General features: G+C 45.1%; 1 protein-coding gene across 2 annotated transcripts in view; it reads right to left on the reverse strand.

The window, feature by feature from the left end:
- EPN2 (epsin 2) overlaps nucleotides 1-9,369 on the reverse strand; it is a 32,446-nt gene extending 23,077 nt beyond the window's left edge. The window contains exon 1 of one of the 2 annotated variants that reach the window (XM_042438560.1): nucleotides 9,235-9,369. The gene's annotated coding sequence lies outside the window, so the exon portion shown is untranslated. Of the gene's footprint in view, nucleotides 1-3,222; nucleotides 3,428-9,234 lie in introns of those variants that run through there. The other variant, XM_042438562.1, reaches the window with a different exon arrangement.
- Between the last annotated feature and the right edge of the window lie 3,767 nt (nucleotides 9,370-13,136).

Genomic DNA, 13,136 nt, shown 5'->3' on the forward strand with positions numbered 1-13,136 from the left:
ACTCCAAGAGGAGTTGTTCCGACACCCTGGGATTAATCTCAGCATTAGCCACCTTGGATCAGTAGAAAACGCCCCCAGAATCAGCGTGAATAAATAAAACTAAACCCACCAGATCCCAGGAGATTTAACGTCTCAAAGGTATGAAAACCGAACTCTTCGGCTACTTCTAAAATACTTTTTGGCATCATTTGTGGGAGATGCCAAACCTTTCCTGTTTCTCAGAGCTATCTATATACTTGGTCCATTTCAATATGCTGACCTGCATACATTTCTTTGCTGATAAGCCTGGATAGACCAGTTCCAGTACGCTCACTCACAGGATCAACAGACTACGGCAGCCAAGCCAAACTTTTAGGGTTTGACACTATGGAAGAGATGCGAAAACATTTAAATCTGAACTGCGTTTCTGCTGGGTATTCTCCTTTAACCTGCAGCAGAAGATTACAAACTAAGCCACATATTGCAAAGTTACAAAAACCAAACTGAAACTAGAACTGAACCCCTCACTTTCTTATCCTATTCAACAAGACACTTACAAGGAAATACACCTTGCAAGGAATAACCAGGGGTAGTTTTGCCTGGTTCTGAAATATAGCCTACAGCAGCCACAGATTTGTTGGCAGTCTCCCATCGGAGGACCAACTAGAGCTGAGCTTCCAAGATCAGATGGCATTTGGTGTCCTTAGGGTATGTAGGCATTGCCACAGCTCAAAACACACACTTATCCTTACCTGCACATGTGTTTGTTATTCCTCTGTGTGCCAGTTGTTAGGGCCTGTGGCAAGAACATACAGAAATAAATCGACTGGGGAAAAAGGAAACCTCTCACGTAAATGAGTAGCAACACCCTGGGAAGGTTTTAAAATGCGTTCTCTATTAGCCAGTTGCTTAGTAAGTGCTGTACTGTTATCTAATGGGAAAGAGTTCTTTTCAAGTCCTGGAAGGCACAAGAACACAGGAGCCGAATGACACAAATATCACCATACTTTCAGATTAGAAGACTCTGCTGAGATTTTGTGCATCGACAGATTGTAGTCTGGCATGAATGCAAAACGGCAAAAGCATCTTCCAACAGCCATTGATTGTTTTATGGCTTCAGCAAGTGTGCCACAAAACAATGTCAAACTAATAGACACTGCCAGTCTGGTCCACAGAACACACACACAGAGAATCAATACCTTGGAAAGGTTTTACAGTCAGCCCTCCACATTTGCAGCTTTGACTTTTGCAGATCTGATTATTTGCGGTTTTGATTCCTATGTTCTCTCTAGGTCTTCCAGCGCAAGTCTGTCAGAAGATGACCACAGAACTGTTCTGGAAAACCTAGGTATTCCTAGAGAAAACACTTCTCTAGACAACTGTAGGTTCTCCAGCCATGATTCTATGATCAATGTTGGGTAATGTTCACCACAAAGTTGGACTGGAGGACCTGGAGATTCCCAGACAGGTGCTCTCTCAGGGAAAAAGAACAGTGTTTTCTTGTTTGTGGTTTTCCCCATCCATGGGGGTCCTTCACCCCTAACCCCAGCAAATGTGGAGAGACCACTGTACTTCCACTGCACTGGCCAGTGGACAAGGCAAGAGCAGGTTGCAAGAGATGGGGAATGGAGCATATGCCTGGATCACCCATGCGCTGAATCACTCAGTTCTTTCATGAAAATACACCCGGTATTTTACTTGCGCCACACATATTTCCTGCCCTCCCCTCCTAGTTCTGAATAACAGGCTGAATAGCTATATCTGACTGACAGGCTATAACCATCTTTATTGTAAAGAGGACTTTGTTTTGGCACTGAAATGCCAGGTAAGGGCAAACCATGCTGAATAATATCTGACTTTTTAATGGCTGAGGACCTACCTGCGCTACAGAAATAATCTGGTTCAACGCTGCTTCAACTGCCCCAACTCAATGCTATGGAATTCTGGGAGTACTAGTTTGTTGTGGCACCAGAGTTGGCAGAGGTCCCCTAGGCAATCATGTCCAACCAGAAGGAACCCCAGACAGAATATCCCCAGTCGCTTCCTGAAGATGTCCAGAAAAGGGGGCCCCGCCACCTCTTTAAGGCAGTGGTTTCATTGCCAAACCATTCTTACCATCAGGAAGTTCCTTCTAAAACCCAAATCAAACTTCATCCTCCTGTAACCTAAAACCATTAGACCTGGTCCTACCCTTTGGGGCATCAGGGAACGAAGCTGCACCCTCCTCTTTGTGACAGATGTTCAGATATTTAAAGAGCGCAACCATGTCACCTCCCAGTCCTCTCTTCACCAGGCTCAGCGCACCCAGCTTCTGCAACCTTTCCTCCTGTGTTTTGTTCTCCATCCCTATTATTGTGTTTCTTGCCCTGCTCTGAGCCCATCTTATACCCTTCTTCAAATGAGGCACCCAGTACTCTGTCTCCATCTACAACCATTCAACGTGCATTTGACTTAAGCGGGTGCTTCGGTTTACTCTGAAGCAGAGGAGAAATTGTGTTTCCAGGAGGCATCCATTCTCTGTCCATTTGCCAAATGTCACTTTCTATAAACTCTTCTCCGGAAGGAAGAGCACATTCCTCCTTCTCCCTCAGACCAAGTGCTTTATCAAGAGCAGCTTTGCAAATACCCTTACTGCCCAGAAAATGTCTTAGGTTTCCGCATGTACCGAGCCATCTGGAGGCGACCAGGTTGGGGGGAGTTCGAATAAGCTAAGCCAATGATGGTTGTTATATTAATTAAAAATGGGGGAAGGTTTCCCAGCAATTACTAAAGTGCTTAAGAATGCAGGAGATGCTTCAGCTGAAAGCAGATAGCAAGGAAATGCAAGGGGAGCAGTGATTCCCAAACGTTAGCCCTCCAGATGTTTTGGACCAACAAAGGCACTGTCTTAGCTTTTCTAGGACAGGAGATGCTGAAAGGCTAGAAGACTGAAACATAGCCGCTCAGTAAAAATCAAATAAGATTCTGATTCCTATTCAGGTGGCAAATGTTCATTCCAATCAGCAAAAGCAATAGGACCACTGACAAAAAATAAAACCCCCATATAATACCACACACAGTTTGCATTTTGTAAGCGAAAATATGTCAGCGCAGATGTCTCTCTCATCTCACGTTGTGAACAGAACGTTTTGGAACAGAAATACCTGGATGCAAGTCCTTTTAAGGCTTCTGTTCACAAGAACTGGATGCATCTGACTGAAGGCCCTATTAGTGAAGGCAGAGAGAAACAGCATCAAGGCTTACCTGGTTTATTCCCTGGGATCATAAAAGCTATTTCTGCACTATTTCTGAGCTGGGAATTGAAAGAGAGCCATGCTATCCGAAGGACTCCAGCCAGCGGGATACAGCATTGGTTTGCTTCAAGATTCTGCCTACTCACATTCATATCAAGAGAAGAAAGAGCACATAAAGCCAATCGCCATAGGTTTTCTATTTACTCATGAGAACCGTTCACATTCTGTAATCATGGATTTGGAGAGCCGATCATTTCCCACTGAATCAGGACAATCCACACAAGCTATTCCCCAACCTTTCAGCCTCAAAAATTAGGCCAAGGAAACAGTAAGAACCATGAATGGGGATAGCAACGTAAAAAGAAAAGCCTCCCAAAATCACATATATATAGTTGTCTTTGGAAAGAATTAATGAACTGCTGGGGCTACCAGTCGTTCTCTCAGCTGCTAAAGTCATTGGGGCCTGGGAGTTGCCCTGCAAAAACCCAAGGCCTTTTCAAATGCTTTAAACAGTTTTAAAAGGAATTAAACTGTGATTGATTCAACAGTTATGCAAGCAGGGAAGAAAAACACTGGCAAGGAGGGAAGGATGCTTGTTATTTCTGCTCACCCTCAACGGCGGAAGCATGAAAACCAGTCACTACCCCATTAAGTTGGCTTTTTAAAAACAAAGCTTGAGAGCCTGCAACAGGTTTTGGAGAAGCAATAGAAACTATAGGGCCAATCGAGTCCCGAAGCCCTTTAAGACTCCTCCGAGGGCAGATATCTTGAACACACATTCCTTCTTCGGCCTGTTTTCTATCCCCCATTGGGATTTACTTAAGAACAGGCCTAGTTAGGACTGGAATTTAAAAAGAGAAAGAGAACAGCATAGCATTCTTTTGCTTTCCACAAACACATCAGTCCTCAGCCAGGGACTGGATTAATGTGCAGGAGGAGGAAAAGATAGACTCCAGGCCCTTTTCACATTTCACAGCTACAGTACTGTGATTCTCCTTTATCCGTCATGACTGTATCCTATGGGATCCTGGGATCCATAGTTTGGAAAGGAACTAGAAATGCTCTCTAGCAGAGAGAACTGTAAGCATTGTACCCTCAACTGCAAATCCCCAGAGACCAAAGGAGGAGGATGGTTTCAAGTGCTGTGCAGTCAGCTCTCCGTATCTGTGAGTCTTTAGCCACAGATTGAAGCACCCACCACTTGGAATTATTTTCTTTATTTTGCCATTTTACACAAAAGACACTATTTTACTAAGGAGACTTGAGCATGGGTTTTGGTATCCATTGAAGGTCTTGGAGCCAAACCCCAGCGGATATCAAGGGCCCACTGTAATAATAATAACAACAACAACAACAACCCCATTGGATTTGCTGCCCTCCATTATGTTGGTTAACTGAAAATCTCCCATCACTCCATTCCTGTATTGCCACTGACGAAGAATAATGGAATTCGCAGTCCAACACTATCTAGTTTATTCTACGATTCCTGCCTCTGGGTTACAAAGCCTTCCAAATCATATGTTTTTCCTCTTTGGAAAGAAATAATAAACTGCTGAAGCTGTCAGTCGCTCCCTCAGCTAAAGTACATTGGGTCCTGGGAGTTACAACTGTCGATTTCAAAGTAGGGTCATACCTAAATTCACTTGAGTGGTATAACTACGTTTGCTTGTTTACGTGACGTCCATCCAATCCTAATGTAGGCAACCCTCTTCTAGGGCTTTCTTGGCAAGGATTTATTATTCAGGGATGTGCCATTGCCTTCCTCTGAGGCTGAGAGAATGTGACACAGCAAAGGTCACCCAGTGGCTTTCCAAGGCCGAGAGGGATCCGAACCTTAATCTCCTGAAGCCCTAGTCCAACACTAACTACTATATAACACTGCCTAAGGATTTTCAAGAATGTTGTAGACTCCATAAGAATGAAGTTGCAAGACCTGTTAGTACCCCGGTTAAAAAACCCTCACGCTGCCATTCGGAGCCTCTCACAGAAGCTCATCAAGGCCCCAGCCCTACAAGTGGCTCATGCCATAAACAAACTGAGTTTTGATAGCGTTCATCCATACACGCATCTGGAGAAGGAGGCTCAAGTCTACAAAAACTCACGCTGCCAACTTCTTTCTTCCAGTTAGTCTCACAGGTGCTACAAGATCCCTTTGTATACTGATTTTCCAGACTAAGATGGCTATGTCTTTGAATTTTTATAGGCTGGGGGACATCATATTTATAACTATTTATTTAGAGTATGGGAGAGACACCATTCGCATGACCAAGCCAACTAACCTCAGGGAGCAAAGACAACCAAAGGAGCCAAACCCAGTGTACTAGATTTGTCAGTCGGATGCAGAACACTACTTGGTTCAGGTTGCATTACCAACAAACACAAGAGCAATGTAATGGTATCAACACATGCTGGAGATACACACACACACCCCAACCACCAAAAAACAACATATTCATGTCTACAAGTCAGTACTTGAAAATCCATCTGCCTCGCTTGGCTGACTCCCCTTGATCCTTGGTCTCTGTCACGGGGGGGGGGGGGCTCTGCGTGAAAATGACATGCAAGACATCTGTTAAGATCAGAAGGAATTAAGGTAATCTGAGAGCATGTCAGTAAATAACTCTGCTGTGGAATACATCTGTTTCAATGGGGAATCCCCCTTTGGGCTGCCATCCCTACACACACTCATCTGGGAGTAAGCCCCATGTAACTCAGCAGGGATTACTTCTGGGTAGATACGGGGATAAGATTGCAATGTTAAGAAACAATGTCATTACAGAATGTTTGTCAGCTCCAATTGGTTTCTAGCATCACAAAATCATAGAGTTGGAAGAGACACAAGCGCTGTCCAGTCCAACCTTCTGCCAAGCAGAAAGACACAATCTAGCAGTTTGTGTTTCCCAAAAACTAGTCGGCATGTGCCTTCAAGTCATTTCTGACTTACAGCAGCCCTAAGGTGGACCTAGCATAGGGCTGACTTGCCAATGCACCTTGTTTTAGGTATCTCCAGGTCCTCCAGTGCAACTCTATGGTCAACATCTGCCAGACGTTGGAGACAGAATCAAGCTGGAGGACCTACGAATGCCTAGAGAAGTGTTCTGTCTAGGAACGTCTAGGTTCTCCAACGCAACTCTATAGTCAAATTCTGCTTCTATTCTGTTAAACACAATCCCTGTCTCCTCCAGAGACAGAATCATTTCCAAACATCTCTCACACCTGACAGGTTTTTTAAAGAGGATGAACTAAAGCAAGACCCAAAATTCAATGAAAACTCAACATGCCTGAGTGGAGGAGGAGTTAGAAAGGCATTCAGCTTAACGCTGCTTACAATGCAAACAAGGATGCCAGAAAGAAAGAGAGAGAGAGATCGGAGCACAAACCTTACAATTTCATTTCATCAAATATAGGCTAGACAGACGTGGGAAATGCGCTATCTTTTCCGCTACCAGCCACTGTCCTGACGTTGCCAAGATAAGCCCCACGACTGGCTTCTCAGGAAAAACATGCCTAGGAGACTTCACTGCTATGGAATGAAGGAGGAACGGCCGCCCTCAACAAAGATGACTTGGAAAGCTAGTGTTCATTTCCAGGTTGCGATTACACACCCAGCGCAGAATATTCTCAACACCTACGCAACCGCTGAGAAGCAATGCCTTCACCAAGCGGGCAGAACGCCCCTGTGCCCAGGAACAACAGTGTGCGTGTTGCTCACATGCCACAGCTATTCATAGTGCAGCCCAGGCACTTCAGGTGTGGGTCTCTCAACATCATTCACAAACCCACAACTCCCCTTTCTTCAAGAAGATAAAAGTAGTCAGCTCTTCATATTTGCGGTTCTGACTTTCGATATGATTCACATCTTCTCTCTAGGAGTCCTTAGTTCCCCCAGAGCAATTCTATGGCCAACATCTTCCAAAGGTTGCACTGAAGAACACAGAGATTCCTAGAGAAGACTTCTCTAGGCATCTGTAGGTCCTCCAGCGCAACTCCATGGTCCACTTCTGGCAGATGTTGGCCACAGAGTTGCATATGAAGGCCTTAGAGATTCCTAGAGAAGACTTCTCTAGGCATCTCTAGGTCCTCCAGCGCAACTCCATGGTCCACTTCTGGCAGATGTTGGCCCAGAGTTGCACTTATGACGAGCCTTAGAGATTCCAGAGAGACTTCTCTAGGCACTCTAGGTCCTCCAGCCGCAACTCCATGGTCCACTTCTGGCAGATGTTGGCCACAGAGTTGCACATGAAGGCCTTAGAGATTCCTAGAGAAAACTTCTCTAGGCATTTGTAGGTCCTCCAGTGCAACTCCATGGTCCACTTCTGGCAGATGTTGGCCACAGAGTTGCATATGAAGGCCTTAGAGATTCCTAGAGAAGACTTCTCTAGGCATCTCTAGGTCCTCCAGCGCAACTCCATGGTCCACTTCTGGCAGATGTTGGCCATAGCGGCATTTGTAAACAAGGTATGAACATGATATGAAATAAGGCATGAACTTGGCTCAAAACATGTTGTGAAATATGGTTTAGATTTTCGTTAAGGATAATTCTATGCGTATGCCTTGGACTGTTATAAGAGAAAAGACCCAGAAACGATTAAGAACAAATACGAAGGTGTTCAACCCTGAAGAAATAAGATGTTTATAGTAATAAAAATCAACCTCAAAGTCTAAAACGCCAGTGAACAACACCCCACAAGACCCAGCATGACCCATCATCCACCCACCCAAAGCAATACCAGTCTTCCACTGTTCAGTTTCACACAATCCACTTAACCAACCTCAACTTCCCAGTTCTCCAACTGGGATAAAACCCCAAACCCATTTTCCACGGGACCCATAACATTTCCCTCCCCGACCCCTCCATCTTCTTCTCTCCTTTTGGGGTTCCCCCTTTTCAGATGCCCCACAACTTCTCCCTCTCGATTCACATCTAGATTGTGCTGCCTTTTGCATGGATGTCCATGGGTTTTTAAGAAGCAACACCATTGAAACACCTGATGCGCTCGAAAGGCAAAAGAGAGGAAGGAGCCAAGCATCTTCTTTGAAAACCCTCCTATTGCGTTTGTGAGCCTTTCTAAAGGGATTGGTGTAAGAATCACTTACATCCTAAATCTCCAACAGTTTGTATGCAAAAGACCCTCAGAATGAGCAATGTATTCCTAGACAAGGAGACAAACCATTCACACAAACACACACCTTTAAGAGACATACAATATCTGAAGTGCAGTGATTCAATGGGACCCAGGAACAAAAGCAAAAGACAGGAGGCTGCCAAGTGTCACTGAATAAATATGAACCCACCCCTCCATTTTGGGTTCCCCTTCTTTCTCCCATGAAAAGGGGCCTTTTTTCCCCTTCTCGAACCCCCAAATTGAAAGGAAGGCTCCCTTCCTCCAAAGATGACCCACCCAGGAAGAGACCCCCCAAAAAAATCCTCACCCCAAACCCCCAAAAATATAATCAATGGTAATACTGTAACAACAACAATAACAATAATTGATAAACCAAACAGTGGCCTTTTCTAACCAAGGAAGCAGCCCACCCCCATTTTGCCCACAGACACCCCCCAAATAATTCCATTTTGGGGGTGTCCCTTCTTTCTTTCTCCCCCCAAAAAACGGGGTGTGACCCATTAAAAAGGGGTCTTTCCCCCCTTTCTGTTCCCCAAAACGAAGTGAGGGTTCCCTCCCCCCAAATAGGACCCTCCCAGCAAGAGACCCCCCAAAAACCCCAAACATTCCCCACTGAGACCCCCCAAATCCCCCTAAAATACAATCCATAATAACAATAATATTAATAACAATAAACCAATAAATCATAAACCTTTTCCAATCAAGGAAGGAGCCCACCCCCATTTTAACCACAGACCCCCCCAATAATTCCATTTTGGGGGTCCCCCTCTTTCTTGCCCCCCAAAAAAGCGGTCTCGGGTGTTAAAAGGGGGTCTTTTTCTCCCTCTCTGCCCCCAAAGCGATGCCAGGGCCCCCTTCTCTATCTCCGGCCCCATATTCGGGGGCTGGACGCCCACCTGCTGCTCCGGAGCGACTCCGGCGTCGCGAACCGGGTTTGACACCCGACGCCCACAAGGCGCCATCCAACATGGCCGACGCACGCAGAAAGAGCAGGCAGAGGCCCAGGAGGGGCGGGAGCGCGCGCGCGCGCGCGCACGCACGCGGATACGGACTCGCGCGAGAACGCGCACGCCGGGCTCTGTGCTGGAGCGAGGCGGAGAGAAAGGGCGCATGCGCAGAGAGAGTCCTGACTCCTTCCCTTCCTCGAAGGAAAGAACGATAAACACAGGGGGAAAGAAAGGAGCGCCTCTGCGCATGCGCAGTCCCCCTGACAGACAAACCCACCCCTCACGCACACTATGGTTGTGTTTTGTCTTAATCATATTGAACTGTCATGGCTTATGGCTTTTAGCCACACACAAACTGTGTGTCTGCCAATGTTCCAAAACACTATACACTCGTCCCTCCACATTCACCATCATTAAGGGCACAGCAGGGCCCCCGTGGATGTGGAAAATCCACACATACTGTAATAAAAACACTTATGGTTTTTTTACCTCAGAAAAGACCTCTCTAGGAATCTCTAAGTCCTCCAGGGCAACTCTGTGGTCGACATCTGACAGACATTGACCATTGAGTTGCGCTGTAAGAAAAACAAATGACTAGTGGAGCGTTCTCTTGAGGAACCTCTAGGTCCTTCAGTGCGGCTTTTGGTTAAAGTTGACCATAGAGTTGCACTGGAGGACCTAGATATTCCTAGAGAGAACATATTAACAAAATCCATGAATAATCAAATCCGCCAAAGTCAAAGCCACAAATGCGGAGGGATAAGTGTATATCCCAAAATTCTGGTTGCTGAAGGAAAAACAAAACACATATTCAGGCTCTTTTGTACCATGTTTCGCCAGCATAGATGCTGGTGAAACGTCAGGAACAAGCTCTCCTAAAACTTGTCCCCATAGCCCAAAAAAACCACAAAAGACTATGGATGCCGGCCACAAAAGCCTTCGACTTCACACTACACACACTTCAACACTATGTGGCCCCATCCTCATAAGGTGCCCTACATTCATCTATTCCCCTCACCCCAGTCTAATCCCATCGCAAAACTGGATCTGCCGGTTCATCTCCATGCGCAAAACCAGTTTCCTATGCCTTTGTGCACTACCAGCCAACCATTGTTAAAACTGGACCTGCAACTTCATTTCCATACACAAAGGATTTGCCCTCTGAAATGACATCTTCACATACCAATAGCATATATATATGCTATATATATGCCTGGCTTCTACTCCACTAAATGCATCTGAGGAAGTTAGCATAAGTCTAAGAAAGCTCATGCTGCCAACTTTTATTCTGTTAATCTCAAAGATGCTGCAAGATCATTCTCTACATACTGATTTTACAGACTAACATGGCTATATCTTTGAATGTGTATTCCATATTCTCTCCAAATACATATGAGAAAGTAGACTTAAGTCTAGGGAAGCCCGTGCTGCCAACTTCTTTCTTTCAGTGAGTCTCAAACGTGCTACAAGATCTCTCTACATATTATTATTATTATTGCATCTAAATTCATCTCAGGAAGTAGACTTTGCTCACTAATGACCATCATTGAAACTGGACCTGCAACTTCATCTCCATTAAGGATTTGTCATTTGAATTGACATCTTCACAAACATCGGCGGTCTTGGCCAGTTATAGATATTGATTTGACAGTCAAATATTGACAAAGAGTGGCAAGTGCATGATGTTTTCATGGCCTCTGTGACATCTTTGCTGCCTCCTGCCACAATGAATCAAGTCAAAGCATCCCTTTGTGTATTTTACTTTCTTTCTTTCCTTCTCTCCTTTTTTCCCCTCCAAAAGTGATGCAAAGATGCGATCCACGGTCTTTTTTTTTAAAGGCCATTAACGGCATTCTTGGAATGCATGACTTAACCTATGTCCTACGTAAAGCATTGTCCTACATGACCACACTGCTTGGGAATTCGGAAAACAATAAAGGGCCGTTGGGAAGCATTGTTTTTCCCCAGGGAAAGGGCAGCGTATGGAGACCTCGGATGCAAAGGGCCGACCCAATTCCACGCCAATTTCAGGAGCAATTGTCTGCCCTTCCGCAGCTTCCAAATTAGGCTCTCAAGACATGTCCTCCTTTTCCCAGACGTGTCCTACATTCCAGCCTTCTGTCCAGGTCAGGAGGAATTGCAAAATGTCATCCATTTGGACCCTGTCTAAGGTCTAAAACACACTGCAGAAATAATCCTATTTGAGAGCGCTTTCCCTGTTAACTGCATTATTTCTACAGTGCAGATGCAGCCTGAGACCTTCTCCCCAACCTACAAATATGAAGAGTCTGTAAGATGGGGCCATGCCAGTTAAAGTGGCATCAAACCACATTATTTTTGCAGTGCCAGTGCAACCCAAAACCTTCTCCCCAGCCTACAAGCCCCCAAGATCCTGTATGGATCCATGTCAGTTAAAGTGGCATCAAACCACATTATTTCTACATTATAGATGCAACCCGAGACCTTCTCCCCAACCTACAAATCCAAAGAGTCTGTAAAATGGAGCCATGCCAGTTAAAGTGGCATCAAACCGCATTATTTCTACAGTGTATATGTAACCCAAGAGCTTCTCCCAACCAAAAAATCCCAGGATTCTGTAAGATGAAGCCATGGCAATTCAAGTGGCATCAAATCGCAATAGTTCTGCAGTATAGATGCATCTTTTTGATGCTACAGATCCTATCCAGACCTGCCCTAAATTTGGTGGAGGGGGAAAGACTCTGGAGCCAGGAGGTCTAGTGTACCTTGGCCAAGAGCCATGGATTAAAGGATGGATTTGGGGATTTTCATATTATGGCAACCAGTGGGTCTGTGCATCTCAATTTCCTTGGTCTAATGAAGACCTCAGGAGGAGGTCTGTGCTTTTGGGGCGGTCGAGGGCTGGCCGACACACAAGTCGAAGAAAGAAAGTCTGCCGTTCCACCTTTGCGGAACGAACCCACCGGCTTAACGCAAACTAATAAGCTCCAAAACCCACAAAGCTTTTCTAATGAGCTGATCCTCCGGCCATATGGCAGCGCAGGCCTGGAACAGCTGTAAAAATAATAACAATAAAGTGAAATAAAATAGCCTCCAAGCAAGCAAAGACTTTCCTGATTCAGGCAGGTTTTAAACATTTTAAGTATGGAGCAGTAGTAGCATGTGCATGCGCTTTTAAAGCGGTGCACTGTGCTCACTAATCTTTTCTTCAAATTACATTTAAATATGTTAAAAGTGTTTTTAGTAATGTTTTTAAAATCATATTCTTAGCTCAATCTTTTATTTAAACTATTGTCAGTCGCCTTGAACCTCATCTTGGAAGAAAGGCGGGATATAAAGCCTTGCAGTTGTCATAAGTTGGAAACGACTTGAAGGCACACAACAACAACAACAGCAACAAACCAACGTTACACTAAAGAGAAAACATAAGCAACATCCAGAAATTGCCAAAGCTTTCTATAAGCCAGCAATTCCCAAACTTTGGACTTCAACTCCCAGAAGCCCCAGCCAGCTTGACCAACAGTCAGGAATTCTGGGAGATGAAGTCCAGAACATCTGGAGGACCAAAGTTTGGGAACAGGTGATATAAGCTAAAACCAGCACCACCCAGGATGCCAGGAAAGAGTCAACAAAGTGTTCAGCATCATGGAAAAACGGAGACAAATCATCCGCATACAAAGTGATTCTGGTTCCTGTACAGCTGGCTAAACTCATGGGTGATTGGTTGCCTTTTAAGGCACAGGAGCAAAGAGAGCCAGAGGAAGTTGGCAATCGTTGGCTTGGGTATCTCCTCAAATGCACAAAGCTATTCATTTCATGGGCCTTTGTCAGGATCCAGGAGGGATATTCTGTACCTGTCATTGCCGTCGGTG

This window comes from Sceloporus undulatus, chromosome 8 (genome assembly GCF_019175285.1).
Source record: "Sceloporus undulatus isolate JIND9_A2432 ecotype Alabama chromosome 8, SceUnd_v1.1, whole genome shotgun sequence".
Taxonomy (NCBI): Eukaryota; Metazoa; Chordata; class Lepidosauria; order Squamata; family Phrynosomatidae; genus Sceloporus; species Sceloporus undulatus.